The sequence below is a fragment of the Procambarus clarkii genome, chromosome 51 (genome assembly GCF_040958095.1).
Source record: "Procambarus clarkii isolate CNS0578487 chromosome 51, FALCON_Pclarkii_2.0, whole genome shotgun sequence".
Classification (NCBI taxonomy): Eukaryota; Metazoa; Arthropoda; class Malacostraca; order Decapoda; family Cambaridae; genus Procambarus; species Procambarus clarkii.
This window is the reverse complement of record NC_091200.1, coordinates 17,701,649-17,718,348: the sequence shown is the minus strand read 5'-3', so window position 1 is coordinate 17,718,348 and position 16,700 is coordinate 17,701,649. Positions and strand designations below refer to the sequence as shown.

Here is a 16,700-nt window from a genome sequence, read left to right as displayed (position 1 = left end):
TTACCTTTATTTTAAGTTAATCTGACAAGTGCACTCTTAGAGTGAAGTGATTGCAGATGGTATATGATCATTATACAGTACTGTATACAAGATTAAGATACAGTATTGAGGAAAATGGACAAAGTGAACAAGGACATCCATTTTAAGTGAGGGAAATTGGACAAGAGATCTATGATGGAAGCTGGAAATATAAATGCATAACCTTTGTGTAAAAAGTACAGTACTGTACTGTACTGTACTTATACCACGTAGAAATAATAAATAAGTTTAATGCACTGAAGTAAGAAGATGGAAGCCACCACCATAAACAACTTTTAAGAGTAAATAAAACAGAAACCAAACATCAAGAAATTAAAAAGGAAAAGGCCAAAAAGGCCAAATGGATAGGAGACATTTGAGACAAGCACGAAGATCCAGACCGCATCCTTATAATCCCCAGAAGTATTTAAATTTGATTTAAAACTAGAAAACAGTAATAGATGCTTTACTATTATTGACATTACAAGCATGTCTACAAAAGTAATATTTATCGGTATTTTAACTAACGAACATAATGTCAGATACCCAACAAATAATAAATATATGAATAATAAATATATAAATTCAAGTAATTTGTTTTCCACACTTATTGGGTAGTAAAATATAATATAACATAGTATAATAGCATACACACCCGGCTTAACAACAAACACATGTGTCTATATATGTGTACTACCAACATGTCAGCTCAGTTTAACCTGGCTAGTAATGGGATGGGTGACCACAGCCCCCCTATTCTCAGCTTGTGAGAGCAACAAGCTCAACAGGTTCCCTCACCCAGCGGCAGTATACCACATAGTATACCAAGTATACCACGTACCAGTTCAAAAAGAGGCCAGTGGTCCCATTCGAGGTCCCAGTGGGTCCTCTCCCATGAGGGTCAGTGTGTGAGGCATTGACACTCCCTAACTTAATTATTAGAGGAATTAGAGGATTCAATAGGCCTATGGTAGAGCCTTATGTTGCCATGTTGCCTACCTGGATGTGCTGGGTGGTTGAATGGTTTATTTTGTTTGGGGGTAAAGGTGGTCCTCAGGGCCGCCTCGCCAGCGCTTCCACCACTTCCTCTACCTTCAGTTTTCTGTTAATCACAGCCTTAGTTAACGCTAACTTTAACATTATTGTTAACTTTAAATAAAATTAAAATGTTTATTCAGGTAAAAGTTTATACATAAAATGAGTTACAATCATAATGTTTGATTTTTTCTAGATAGAACTACAACATACAATGCCTAAAGTCACTAATATGCACAGCGTTTTGAACAACTTGTTAATACTTTAATTTTACTACTATTAATAATAATAATTATTATTGATTATTAATAATCAAAATAATTTAGTCTCCGTGGTGTAGTGGTAAGACACTCGCCTGGCGTTCCGCGAGCGCTATGTCATGGGTTCGTATCCTGGCCGGGGAGGATTTACTGGGCGCAATTCCTTAACTGTAGCCTCTGTTTAACGCAACAGTAAAATGTGTACTTGGATGAAAAAACGATTCTTCGCGGCAGGGGATCGTATTCCAGGGACCATAGGATTAAGGACTTGCCCGAAACGCTACGCGTACTAGTGGCTGTACAAGAATGTAACAACTCTTGTATATATCTCAAAAAAAAAAAAAAAAAAAAAAAAATAATAATAATAATAATAATATTTTTTATATACAAGAGTTCTTACGTTCTTGTACAGCCACTATTACGCATAGCGTTTCGGAACAAATCCTTAATCCTATGTTCCCTGGAATACGACCCCGCGAAAAATCGTTTAACAACCAGGTACCCTCTTGTTGTTAAAGATTTGCTACCTGGAACAAAGTTCCAAGTAGCACGGGCTATGGTGAGCCCGTAGTGCCTTACCAGGTACCCATTTTACTTAAACAGAGGCTACAGTTAAGGATTTGCGCCCAGTAAATCCTCCCAGGCCAGGATACGAACCCAGGACAAAGCGCTCGGAAAACGCCTGGAGAGTGTCTTAACCACTCACCCATTGGATGGAGGGGGGGGGGCGGTGTGCAGGATAAGCTCATCATTTGTGACACCAACTCTCCACATATGTCAGTTGCCTAATTTAGAAACTGTACTTGGGGTCGGTCTCGAGCCCATTATTGATGTGACAATGTGCATTGAATTTTGTAACTTGCTTAGCTAAATAGATTGCGGGGTTCAGTCTCTTAGCTCATTAGTCTCTTAGCCTCTGTAACCCTTTACACTACCGCCCACAAGTTGGGTATGGGGTGCATAATAAATGAACTAAACTTCCAGCCACTTGGGGTGGACGGTAGAGGGACGGTCTCCCTTCATGCAGGTCGGGGTTCAATCCCCGACCGTCCAAGTGGTTGGGTACAATTCCTCCCTCCCCTCCGTCCCATCCCAAATCCTTATCCTCATCCCTTCAAAGTGCTATATAATCGTAATGGCTTTGCGCTTTCTCCAAAAGTTACAGCCCCTCTCCTGTGCCAGGTAAGTCTTTTTGTTCCCAATAGCTGAATCTTAAACAACATGCGCCTTTTCCTCGTAGTTCCTCTTCCTTTAATACAAGGAAATCCCCTTAGCTTTTACCAGAGTGTGTAATAGTGAATGATTCCCTCTATTAGGATTCTCTTCAAGGGCTTACAGGTATGTGAGGTTAGGCTGATCGGTCGGTAGTTTTCTGCTGAGCTCTTTCTGCTTGTTTGGCAGATAAAGGTGATAGTTGTATATTTAGGCATGAGTATGAACCACATATTCAAGGTTGGGGGTCCCAGTAGTACAGTCGGGTTCATTCTCGACTCACAATCAAGAATCCCGGGTTCTAATCCCGGGCGGGATAGAACCGAGGTGGCGACCTTCTCCTCGCCTTAGCCACCGACCCCACAACACGCATGTTAGCTGCATGCAAGTAACTAAGCTATAATTAATTGTAATTAATAATTGTAAATATTATTAATACTAATTATAATAATAAATAAATTAATAAATAAATGATCCCATTCCAAATGCAGAGTTTTCTTCTAAGCAAAGAAAATACAACTGTTTCAGTGACTTGATTTTAATTCCGTTGCATTAAATGTACTTAAATAAATTGTATGTCTTTGTATATACCAATTAGTGCTGGAGAAAGTATAACACTGGGCAACAAAAATCTTTCCTGAACTAAGTCGACCCTCATATCAGGAACGGTTGAGGGCTAACAACACTACAAAACCAGACATCACACGGCAGATCTCATCGGGACTAATACAAATACAGACTTAAAATCGACTTGAGAATGGTCCAGGACGGACCGAAACGTCGTCGTCCCTTCACCTTCTAGTGTGTGGTCTGTTCATCACAGACTTAAAATACTGAACAACATGGAAGATATTGATCCAGACCACTTCTTCAAAAGGTCAGATCTAACACGAACAAGGAGCAAGGAGCTCAATAAGGCAGAAAAGAAGATGCTATTCACCCATATGGTTATATACTCTTGGAACCTTGTACCCGCCGAAGCCGTGAATGCCAAAACACTTTTGAATTTCAAAATCCACCCCAATAAAATCATCAGGACAAATGGGGGAGGGGGACATTTAACAAGCCGTTGGCTTCCTGTCCTCGTCGAGGTCACTGGAGAAAGCAACCCGTTCTCGCACTTGCATACAGTCAATATTGACTTATTTAATAAGTGCATATGTGACATACTAATTGATTGTGAATATTTTACTTTACCTTGAAAAGCTTCATAGAAAGTCTTCATAGCTTCACCGACCTCACCTAACCTTCTTAGTATGTTAAGATAAGCATTTTATTGCTTCTTATTTACAATTATTACTTAACCAGGTAAATATGAGCGAGAAGACTTAATCTTCAACCGTAACTTTTAAATGTAAGGACAGCCCAACAGCAAGAGGGCCACTTGAGCTACACTCTTGAGGGTAAGGATGGGTCAGGATCCCCGCCGAGTGAGAGGAGAGCTCACACTGGTATCCTCACTGGACCCAATTTGCAGCACCTTCTGGGCGGGAGGCGGCAGCAGGTCGGCTCATGTGTCGCCCACACCTACCCGCTGCTTCTCTTTCCTGTCCGCCATGTTTTTGCTCTCGTTATGTTGACGTTACTCTGCGAAACGGATTTATCATTAATTATTGTTATGTCTCAGAGACAACACAAGCTGAAAGTAACTACATTGTATCGAAACTGAACTACACTTTTGTACTGCCATCTGTACAAATCTACTTTATTTTTAAAATCACGAGGATAACTAAATATCTTGCGATAACTTGGTGCAGACTGCGCCAATTACCCTGAAAGGGCAGGAAGCAGTTGGTGTGTAAATACGTGTGAACATGTAGATGCTCCCGTTAAAGGCCATTGTCGGTATTGCCTATCTGAAGTGGTGTTATAACAGGCGACCAGAGAAGAGCACTGAGTACTGGAGACAACACATTACTTCTGAAAATGTGTTGAATAGAACATTAGTACTGCTTCACCCTAAACATCTTGGAGACCTTTGCTTCTGCGGAAAAACAAAGTTCTATATATAATTGTTAGGGAAGCCATGCGCACAAGAATGACTACGTTCCTGCCCGAAACGCTTTGCGTAATAGTGACTTTAGGCATTGTATGTACAAGCTCTATAAATCCACCAATGTTTGTATCTCACCTTGTATGTATGTATGTACTTTACCAGAATAAATATTTGATTTTGATTTTATTTTGATTTTTGACTTTCTTCTTCCAGCACCTCAACAATTCAGATACAAAAAAAAAAAAATAACGCATCTTGGACATTGAAAAAACTCAATTAAACAATTTTGATTATCCTAAACTTGAGCAGCTAGGATAATGGTGTGAACAAATACAGCTCTTTTTTTTCAAAGAATTCGAAGTATTTTAAAAAAGAAACTTATGAAGAAGAAAAACAATGATTTTTTTTGTGAAGAATAGACACAAGTCTCGTGATTTTTTTTAAGATGGAGGGGGGGGGGGAGGACAAAACAGACTTGGTATACATTTTTTTTCAACCCTCTACAATGTTGTCCGTCTAGTGGTATAAATGATATGACGGTAATTCTGCGGTGATTCTTCAAATCATCACAGTTATAAGTCAGTGTGAATCACACAAAAAGTGAAGCTCCTTATGTTAATATATGTAATGTATATGTAATGTATGCAGCATATGTAAATATGCTGGGAGCCGGTCGACCCGGTCGGACAGCACGCGGGACTTGTGATTCTGTGGTCCTTGGTTCGATCCCAGGCGCCGGCGAGAAACAGTGGGCAGAGTTTCTTTCACCCTATGCCCCTGTTACCTAGCAGTAAATTAGGTACCTGGGTGTTAGTCAGCTGTCACGGGCTGCTTCCTGGGGGTGGAGGCCTGGTCGAGGACCGGGCCGCGGGGACACTAAAAAAGCCCCGAAATCATCTCAAGATAACCTCAAGAAGAAGATGCTGCAGTACCTGCAACAACATAGTGAGCCACTGGAACATTGCTGGACCACAATGTATAATTAGTTTGAATACTTTAGAAGAGTCTACAGTCTCCGTGGTGTAGTGGTAAGACACTCGCCTGGCGTTCCGCGAGCGCTATGTCATGGGTTCGTATCCTGGCCGGGGAGGATTTACTGGGCGCAATTTCTTAACTGTAGCCTCTGTTTAACGCAACAGTAAAATGTGTACTTGGATGAAAAAACGATTCTTCGCGGCAGGGGATCGTATTCCAGGGACCATAGGATTAAGGACTTGCCCGAAACGCTACGCGTACTAGTGGCTGTACAAGAATGTAACAACTCTTGTATATATCTCAAAAAAAAAAAAAAAAGAGCGACTATAGTTTTCCAAGAATTGTAAGTTTCTGTGCGGACTGATTAAATAAACGAGCGAGCCCCCGTGACTCACCTACCGGTTTACTTCTCTCCGTTAGGAAATTCACTTCTGGATCAATCGAATGCTGAGAGTGGGAAAGACTGTGAACACATTAGCGGTGGCGTATGGTGGCTCCTCCGGTTCCCAAGAGTTAGGCAGGTAAACAAATGAGGCGCTACTCCATGTTGACTTCAGGGGGACGAGGCTCCTGCCAGCCCAAACACTCCTTCCAGCACACGTAATGAACTTATTGGTAGCAGTGTCTTAGAGGGAGTGTTTGTGTCGCGGGCAGGCGGGGGGCGGGGGGGGTGTTGTGAACTCTCCTAGATATGCCTGCCGGGTCAAGCGTCAGTTCCCGGCCCCCAACCCCTTGAACATTTTGTGGTTATTTCCAATAAATTGGGTGTTATTTGTAATCACTTTCGTCAAACAACGATCTAGTTGTAATGGCTTGGCGCTTTTCCCTTGATAGTTCCCTCCCTCCCACTCAGCATATTTACAAGTCAAGCACTGAAAAAATATTGTTTACATCACGGTGATACATTTGTAGATCATCCATGTACGTCAGTAACAGGATGAGTCTACTAGTGCAACCCGTTCTCGCACTTTCGTATAGTCAATATTGTCTTATTAATACGTGCATATGTGACATACTAAACATACTAGTTTACCTTGAAAAGCTTCATAGAAAACACCGACCTTACGTAACCTTCTTAGTATGTTAAGATAAGCATCTTATTGCTTCGTAATTACAATTATTACTTAACCTATTATAGGTATAGATATATAGCATCTTATTGCTTCGTAATTACAATTATTACTTAACCTATTATAGGTATAGGTTAAGTAATAATTGTAATTACGAAGCAATAAGATGCTTATCTTAACATACTAAGAAGGTTAGGTAAGGTCGGTGTTTTCTATGAAGCTTTTCAAGGTAAACTAGTATGTTTAGTATGTCACATATGCACGTATTTAATAAGTCAATATTGACTGTAAGAAAGTGTGAGAACGGGTTGCAACGTTACCCCCCCCCCAAGGACTCTGCTATACTATGCTGATGCATCTCCAGTAGAGTACAGTACAGTAGAAGGAGCCTGTGGCTGAATGGACAGCGCTCTGGACTCGTAATCCTAGGATCCGGGTTCGAGTCCCGACACCGGCAAAAACAGATGAGTTTCTTTCATCCCTGATACCTAGCAGTAAATAGGTACCTGGGAGTTAGACAGCTGTTACGGGCTACTTACTGGGGGTGTGAGAAAAAAAGTTAGTAGTTAGTAACAGTTGATTGATTGACAGTTGAGAGTCGAGCTCAACTCCCACAACCACAACTAGGTGAATACAGTATAGCACAGTATATACACTTTCCTGCCCCCTTATTTACCTTTCACCGTCTTGTTGATTAGTCTCCTGCATGTGTCTGTCAGTGTACTCAATTAGCTGCGCTAGTTTGTACTGAACTTTAGCTCTTGGCTAAAGCCTATTAACCTTCAATATGTGTGAGAGTTTACCCAGCAGTTCTAAAGGCGGGGGAGGACGAGGAGGGGATGAAATCCAATGCTTGGGTCCAGCCAATCACCCTTCAATATATGTGACAGCTTACCAGGAGTTTAACATTGTTGACCAGACCACACACTAGAATGTGAAGGGACGACGACGTTTCGGTCCGTCCTGGACCATTCTCAAGTCGATTGTGATGAGGAAGTAGAGACAGGCAATAAATAGGAGCAAAGTAAGGTGTAGTAACCTTACTAAAAGTTTAACATTTAGATTTTCGATTCCGTCTCTAAATTTCAATTGACTAGGCTAGCACCCTAACCTCTTGGGTTCTGTCATTTGATCTAATGAATATATTTACAGATTCCTTATCAACTATTTCTTTTTTCTAGGTTGCTCGGCTTCTTCCCTATCCTTCAACTGGAAAGGATTTGTGTAATAGATTCATTGATCGATGAAGATTAAGTCATCCAAAAGGTGGCACGGGCATGAATAGCCCGTAAAGTAATTCTGTCCGTTGTTGTTTAAGATTCGCTACTTGGAACAAAAAGTTCCAAGTAGCACGGGTTATGGTGACCCCGTAGTCCGTGTTGTGTAATGGGTTTATGGTTTATTAAGGTATACAAATCCCAGGTGTGGGCCTGGAGTGACACGCTGAGGGCAGCGGTGCCAAGTGTTCCTGCAGCACCTCTGTCATGCCTCTGCCCTTGAAATATGAGCATCTGTTTGTGCAAATGACAACTGCTTGTAAATGGTGTAGCTTAAATAACTTTGTTGTCCAGTACGCAAACATTATTTGGTTTGTAGCCTCTCCACCATCACCCACATGATGGGTATGGGGTCCACTACCGCCCACATGATGGGTATGGGGTCCACTACCGCTCACATGATGGATATGGGGTTCACTACCGCTCACATGATGGGTATGGGGTCCACTACTGCCCACACGATGGGTATGGGGTCCACTACCACTCACATGATGGGTATGGGGTCCACTACCACTCACATGATGGATATGGGGTTCACTACCGCTCACATGATGGGTATGGGGTCCACTACCGCCTACATGATGGGTATGGGGTCCACTACCACTCACATGATGGATATGGGGTTCACTACCGCTCACATGATGGGTATGGGGTCCACTACCGCTCACATGATGGGTATGGGGTCCACTACCACTCACATGATGGGTATGGGGTCCACTACCGCTCACATGATAGGTATGGGGTCCACTACCGCTCAAATGATGGGTATGGGGTCCACTACCACTCACATGATGGGTATGGGGTCCACTACCACTCACATGATGGGTATGGGGTCCACTACCACTCACATGATGGGTATGGGGTCCACTACCTCTCACATGATGGGTATGGGGTCCACTACCACTCACATGATGGGTATGGGGTCCACTACCACTCACATGATAGGTATGGGGTCCACTACCGCTCACATGATGGGTATGGGGTCCACTACCACTCACATGATGGGTATGGGGTCCACTACCACTCACATGATAGGTATGGGGTCCACTACCACTCACATGATGGGTATGGGGTCCACTACCGCTCACATGATAGGTATGGGGTCCACTACCGCTCAAATGATGGGTATGGGGTCCACTACCACTCACATGATGGGTATGGGGTCCACTACCACTCACATGATGGGTATGGGGTCCACTACCACTCACATGATGGGTATGGGGTCCACTACCACTCACATGATGGGTATGGGGTCCACTACCGCTCACATGATGGGTATGGGGTCCACTACCGCTCACATGATGGGTATGGGGTCCAGTACCGCTCAAATGATGGGTATGGGGTCCACTACCACTCACATGATAGGTATGGGGTCCACTACCACTCACATGATGGATATGGGGTTCACTACCGCTCACATGATGGGTATGGGGTCCACTACCGCTCACATGATGGGTATGGGGTCCACTACCACTCACATGATGGGTATGGGGTCCACTACCGCTCACATGATAGGTATGGGGTCCACTACCGCTCAAATGATGGGTATGGGGTCCACTACCACTCACATGATGGGTATGGGGTCCACTACCACTCACATGATGGGTATGGGGTCCACTACCACTCACATGATGGGTATGGGGTCCACTACCACTCACATGATGGGTATGGGGTCCACTACCACTCACATGATGGGTATGGGGTCCAGTACCTCTCACATGATGGGTATGGGGTCCACTACCACTCACATGATAGGTATAGGGTCCACTACCACTCACATGATGGGTATGGGGTCCAGTACCGCTCACATGATGGGTATGGGGTCCACTACCACTCACATGATAGGTATGGGGTCCACTACCACTCACATGATGGGTATGGGGTCCACTACCGCTCACATGATGGGTATGGGGTCCACTACCACTCACATGATGGGTATGGGGTCCTGTACCGCTCACATGATGGGTATGGGGTCCACTACCGCTCACATGATGGGTATGGGGTCCAGTACCGCTCAAATGATGGGTATGGGGTCCACTACCACTCACATGATAGGTATGGGGTCCACTACCACTCACATGATGGATATGGGGTTCACTACCGCTCACATGATGGGTATGGGGTCCACTACCGCTCACATGATGGGTATGGGGTCCACTACCACTCACATGATAGGTATGGGGTCCACTACCACTCACATGATGGGTATGGGGTCCACTACCACTCACATGATGGGTATGGGGTCCACTACCACTCACATGATGGGTATGGGGTCCACTACCGCTCACATGATGGGTATGGGGTCCACTACCACTCACATGATGGGTATGGGGTCCAGTACCGCTCACATGATGGGTATGGGGTCCACTACCGCTCACATGATGGGTATGGGGTCCAGTACCGCTCAAATGATGGGTATGGGGTCCACTACCACTCACATGATAGGTATGGGGTCCACTACCACTCACATGATGGATATGGGGTTCACTACCGCTCACATGATGGGTATGGGGTCCACTACCGCTCACATGATGGGTATGGGGTCCACTACCACTCAAATGATGGGTATGGGGTCCACTACCACTCACATGATAGGTATGGGGTCCACTACCACTCACATGATAGGTATGGGGTCCACTACCACTCACATGATAGGTATGGGGTCCACTACCACTCACATGATGGGTATGGGGTCCACTACCACTCACATGATAGGTATGGGGTCCACTACCACTCACATGATAGGTATGGGGTCCACTACCACTCACATGATAGGTATGGGGTCCACTACCACTCACATGATAGGTATGGGGTCCACTACCACTCACATGATGGGTATGGGGTCCATTACCACTCACATGATAGGTATGGGGTCCACTACCACTCACATGATAGGTATGGGGTCCACTACCACTCACATGATAGGTATGGGGTCCACTACCACTCACATGATAGGTATGGGGTCCACTACCACTCACATGATGGGTATGGGGTTCACTACCACTCACATGATGGGTATGGGGTTCACTACCACTCACATGATGGGTATGGGGTCCACTACCACTCACATGATAGGTATGGGGTCCACTACCACTCACATGATGGGTATGGGGTCCACTACCACTCACATGATGGGTATGGGGTCCACTACCACTCACATGATAGGTATGGGGTCCACTACCACTCACATGATGGGTATGGGGTCCACTACCACTCACATGATGGGTATGGGGTTCACTACCACTCACATGATGGGTATGGGGTCCACTACCGCTCACATGATGGGTATGGGGTCCACTACCACTCACATGATGGGTATGGGGTCCAGTACCGCTCACATGATGGGTATGGGGTCCACTACCGCTCACATGATGGGTATGGGGTCCAGTACCGCTCACATGATAGGTATGGGGTCCACTACCACTCACATGATGGGTATGGGGTCCACTACCACTCACATGATGGATATGGGGTTCACTACCGCTCACATGATGGGTATGGGGTCCACTACCGCTCACATGATGGGTATGGGGTCCACTACCACTCAAATGATGGGTATGGGGTCCACTACCACTCACATGATAGGTATGGGGTCCACTACCGCTCACATGATAGGTATGGGGTCCACTACCACTCACATGATAGGTATGGGGTCCACTACCACTCACATGATAGGTATGGGGTCCACTACCACTCACATGATAGGTATGGGGTCCACTACCACTCACATGATGGGTATGGGGTCCACTACCACTCACATGATGGGTATGGGGTTCACTACCACTCACATGATGGGTATGGGGTCCACTACCACTCACATGATAGGTATGGGGTCCACTACCACTCACATGATAGGTATGGGGTCCACTACCACTCACATGATGGGTATGGGGTCCACTACCACTCACATGATAGGTATGGGGTCCACTACCACTCACATGATGGGTATGGGGTCCACTACCACTCACATGATGGGTATGGGGTCCACTACCACTCACATGATAGGTATGGGGTCCACTACCACTCACATGATAGGTATGGGGTCCACAGTAACTAAATTAAAGTACAAAAAATCTTGTTCAGAGTTTTTAATGCAGTTCTTAATAGGTGTTGTAGCTGAGTAGTCTGCGTTATCAGATCCCAACTGAAAGATCCTAGGCTCGCTTCCCAAGTCAGACAGAAACGATTGGGCCTGTTTTTATTTTTTTGCCTAGCAGTAAACAGGTACTCGAGTTAGTGGACTGTTGTGTGTTGCATCCTAAGAGAGGTCAGCAATTGGAAACTCGATAATCCTTTCTGACTCTGATCATGAAAATCAGTGACAATGGGAAATAACTTTTTGATTTTACAGATTTTAGTGTGTCTGAGGAAACGGGGAATGGTTGCCAATCAGTAAAATCAACCTCCTAACGTAACGTAACGTAACTAGCAACGTGTGAACCCAAGCAACCCACTTAACCTATCGAATCCGATATGTATAGAAAACGATGATATTTTTGAGCCGTTACTTTTCACAGTAGGTTGCATTTGCAACGCTGGTGACCATAACATATAAACCCATAACACGCGACCTATTAGTAGAGAGTATGGGAGCCTAAATGTCAACTGCGAGGACTGTTACTTAATGTGCCTGCAGGGGGCGCTGCCTGCTGCTTCCCTCCCAGATAGGTTTGTGGGGACTCGCCTCGTAGTGACTCTGGCGCCCTTCCTCATTACTGCGCACTTACTGAGATTAAACTCCAGCACTCGCTTGTCAGACCAAGTACTCTTGCCGTCTTCTGAACGTGTTCTCCTCCTTAATATCCCCAATCATTTCCTTGGCGTTGCCAAACATGGCTTCTATCCTCCCCTGCTAGCGTGCGTGTTTGTTCAAGTTACGTGCGATGAGGCAGGGCAAAGATAGATAGAAAAGATGTATCTATTTCTTTCATGCCCGATCACACGTAACTTTTATAAGAGAGAGAGAGAGAGAGAGAGAGAGAGAGAGAGAGAGAGAGAGAGAGAGAGAGAGAGAGAGAGAGAGAGAGAGAGAGAGAGAGAGAGAGAGAGAGACGTATAACAAGAAAAGTGCATGAAATACAAATAGTGAAGAGGAGTCAGGTGGAGAAGTGTCCCGGAGAGAGATCACCAGGGAACCAGTCCCAGCGCCTTAATTAAATTACCGAGAACATTGCCAGTTTGACTGTGAAGAGCCTCGATGAGCCTAGAGTCTAGGGGCCCCCTGGCTGGTGTACCTCGGGTGGCCCTCCCAGCAGGGCTAGGGCCCCTGTTTTTCCGTATAACTGTTTACAGTAATTGCTGTTGGGGATGTGCCCAACATGGCTAGGTCTGGGTTGGCATCAATGCAACGAATGCCACTTGACACAGTGCCATTGAATCCCCCACGACGAATCTTGCAATATCATATTAAGTGGACATTTTTATTACTATAGTGTCAAGCTTACACGGTGATATCTGCAAAATTAAAACTAATCTGTCTTACAAACACACCTATAATAGCCTGTAATATTTGTTAAAGAGTCCCAAATTACCTTAAGCCCAAACCCTCAACATATGCCCAAGTGACCTGCAGACTGGGACCAAGAGAGATGGTGTGTATGTGTGCGTATGTTATTGAATTTGAACAAAAGCGTTATATCAATGATTTTAACACGAATATTTACATTATTCTTCATCTGGAAAAGTTTAGCACGAATATTTATATTTCTAGTTCTTCTTGATCTGGAAAGGAAGTTGAAAAACTCTCCAAAAGTTCATTTTGTAATTGAACACATGTCGCTAAAGGGGGCATTTCGCTAAAGCACTCTTCAAAATGTTCGAAGGCAGAGGAGGGAAAAGGAATATCAAATGGCAGCGTTGTTGTTGTTGTTGTTGTTGTTTAAGATTCGCTACTTGGAACAAAAAGTTCCAAGTAGCACGGGCTATGGTGAGCCCGTAACTTACTTGGCACAGGAGCGGGGCAAGTAGCACGGGCTATGGTGAGCCTGTTGTGGACTTACCTGGCACAGGAGCGGTGTTGTAACTGCAACAGCAGCTGATGATGAAGATTAGGCCACCCAAAAGGTGGCACGGGCATGAATAGCCCGTAAGTGGTGGCCCTTTTGAGCCATTACCAGTATCAAGAGCTCATACTGGAGATTTGTGGAGGTGCGACTGCACCCTGCGTGACGGGAGATGTCTCCCGTGGAAACAGCAGCGATAACAGTACATATTTCATATAAAATGAAGAGAGGTGAAATGTTACCTTGTCCCTCTCGACTAGGTAATCTTATCCTACATTCTCGTTGGTTGGCTGGGGCAGTAATTATTATGTTTGGAATGTAGTGCGTCAGTTTGATCTAAACTGTTATTGTCGTTGTATCTGTCGATTATTTCAGTGTTGTTGGTCAGCCTGTCTTTCGGAAGGGTATGAGGACGGATTAAGAGCTGGGATATGAGGACGGATTAAGAGCTGGGATATAAGGACGGATTAAGAGCTGGGATATAAGGACGGATGGTAGATCAGGTGGCCAACCACTGTTATGGTCCGGGACTGAACCCTGGCCATACAAGGAACCAGACCGTCGTTCTAAAGGCCAGTCGAGCAGGCGAGTCAGTTACGATTTTCTCATTAAATCCGTGCTCATATTTAGTAAACAAACTACGTCTCTTTTATGTGTTCTATTAGACTAATTAATTTTTTTATCTAGTATCGTGTGAATAAATCTTTCCATGAAGCTTTTTCCGTGTAAATTAATTTATCGAGCTCAAAGCTAGGCAGATTAAAAATATTTGAGTAAGTTAATTACACTTCATTGCTTAAAACACGCTAAGTATAGTTTGAGTTGAATATTATAATTTTAATATGTAATATGAAAATGTTACATGTGTTTACAGGCTAAGAAAATACTATATATCATTGATCAACCTCTCTTCCGGACCCCCCTTCACTAAGAAAAATACAGCCCCGCTCCTGTGCCAGGTAAGTCTACTGCGGGCTCACCATAGCCCGTGCTACTTGGAACTTTTTGTTCCCAGTAGCTGAATCTTAAACAACAAACTAAGAAAACATGACCCGAGTCACGAAACTTGTAATGGAGGGACACAAAATGCTCTCATCTATGTAGGAGAGCCTCCGAGGGCAGAGATCCCCCGTCTGATGCCGGAGTAACTTTCAAACTGAGAGTTTTAGCGGCGACTTTGCCCATTCCAGGTTCATGATCCTCGACTTTGTTGCGCGGGTCACGTCCCCGCGGTGCCTACAGGAGACACACACTGGCACACGCCCAGGCAAAACGAGGAGAACTTTGAGGAAAACTTCTTCGGTGTGATGGAAAAAGTATCTCCATCTTCGATTGTCGAAGTTAGGAGATGACCGTCTTAAGAGACCCGGCTCACTTTAGGGCGATCCTTGGCGGGAAAGACTAGGGTTTCAGGGGCTCTTGTGACCTCCGAGGGTTAGCACAGTCTTGTCTTGCCAGTACTAGTCTGTAGAGCTAACACTTGAGTCCCGGGTTGCTATACGTGTACGGGAGGAAATTGCTTCCAAATTGAAGGGCATACACAACATGGACGCTACCTGGCTGCTTGAGTGGGGCGCCGCGATGGCTGAGGTGGCGCCTCACGTCACCTCCGCTTCCCGCCACCTGACCGACGTCAACTTCCTGCTGATTGACTGTCAGAGGTCCAGCTCCTGCTGACTGATTGAGGTCCAGCTCCTGCTGACTGACTGAGATCTAGTTCCTACTGCTTGACTGAGGCACGGCGATGACTGAGTCATTTGAAGAGCAATTCACTTTATATACATCAAAATACATTTTCTGATCCACCATATAATTTTACCTCATTTTTTAGGATTAGTTCTGTCTCCTTCTACTTTGTGTTTCCCTATATTACGCCTGGCACACTTACTGTTATATATGTGTAAACTCACGTGTTCATTTAATGGAATAAAATAATTCAACGATATATCACATATGCTAACAAATATTAAATATAGATATTAGGCTGCCGGTGCAGCGTGGCGCCACATACACTTACCTCGTCACGCCTTCAACACCGGTACAGAACACCTATGTCAATATCTTTATGACGAGCCTATGAATATATGATGAAGGAAGCTGCCAGGAATTCCTCTCACCACCGACTCGAGTGAAAAAATAAACATAATTAACTTTTATCACGTCTGTAAAAATTCAGAGTTAAAAGGGACGTTGAAATCCGCTCCGAGATTTTCCATGTACCATTCCTAATGTGAAATTCTTGAAATTTCGTTGAATTGGGGAATGTGTACTCGCTTAGATGTGCTTGTGGGGTTTGGGTTTCAGCTCCTGGGTCCCGCCTTCCAACCAACATCTGCAAACGTTTGGGAATGTACTTACAGTTGAATTTGTATTGAATCTGCGTCATCCACATAATTCCTAATTCATTCTATTTATTTACTTCTCGGAGACGAGATATGGACTCCGCGCAGGTGCTGCGTAGTCTCTCATTGTCGGGGACAGGAAGCCTGCTAGACTTATGGAGGCCACCGTGGTCCAACCACTTACCTTCCCTAGGATGCAGTCCAAAACAGTAGCCTGACTCCATGGTACCTGTTTACTACTAGGAGAACAGAGGCGTCAGGCGCTAGGTAACTAGATTTATTCCTCCAAGGAGTGCCGGACCAACCGGGCTGTGGTGGGTATGCTTGGAGCGGCCTGCGGGCCGCTCCAAGCAACAGCCTAGTGGACCAAACTCTCACAAGTCAAGCCTGGCCTCGGGCCGGGCTTGGGGAGTAGAACTCTCAGAACCCCATCAACCAGGTAATCAACCAGGTAACCAACGTTGTCAAGATGTCTCCGTCTGCCATGTGAATCAAACCCGGGACCTTTCGGTT

General features: G+C 44.9%; 1 protein-coding gene across 3 annotated transcripts in view; it reads right to left on the bottom strand.

Moving 5' to 3' along the window:
• The window catches only part of tefu (Serine/threonine-protein kinase tefu), a 194,936-nt gene that overhangs the window by 79,035 nt on the left and 99,201 nt on the right, over window positions 1–16,700 (bottom strand). For all 3 annotated transcript variants that reach the window (XM_045768877.2, XM_045768876.2, XM_045768878.2), the window contains exon 2: window positions 1,018–1,120. The gene's annotated coding sequence lies outside the window, so the exon portion shown is untranslated. The remainder of the gene's footprint in view (window positions 1–1,017; window positions 1,121–16,700) is intronic.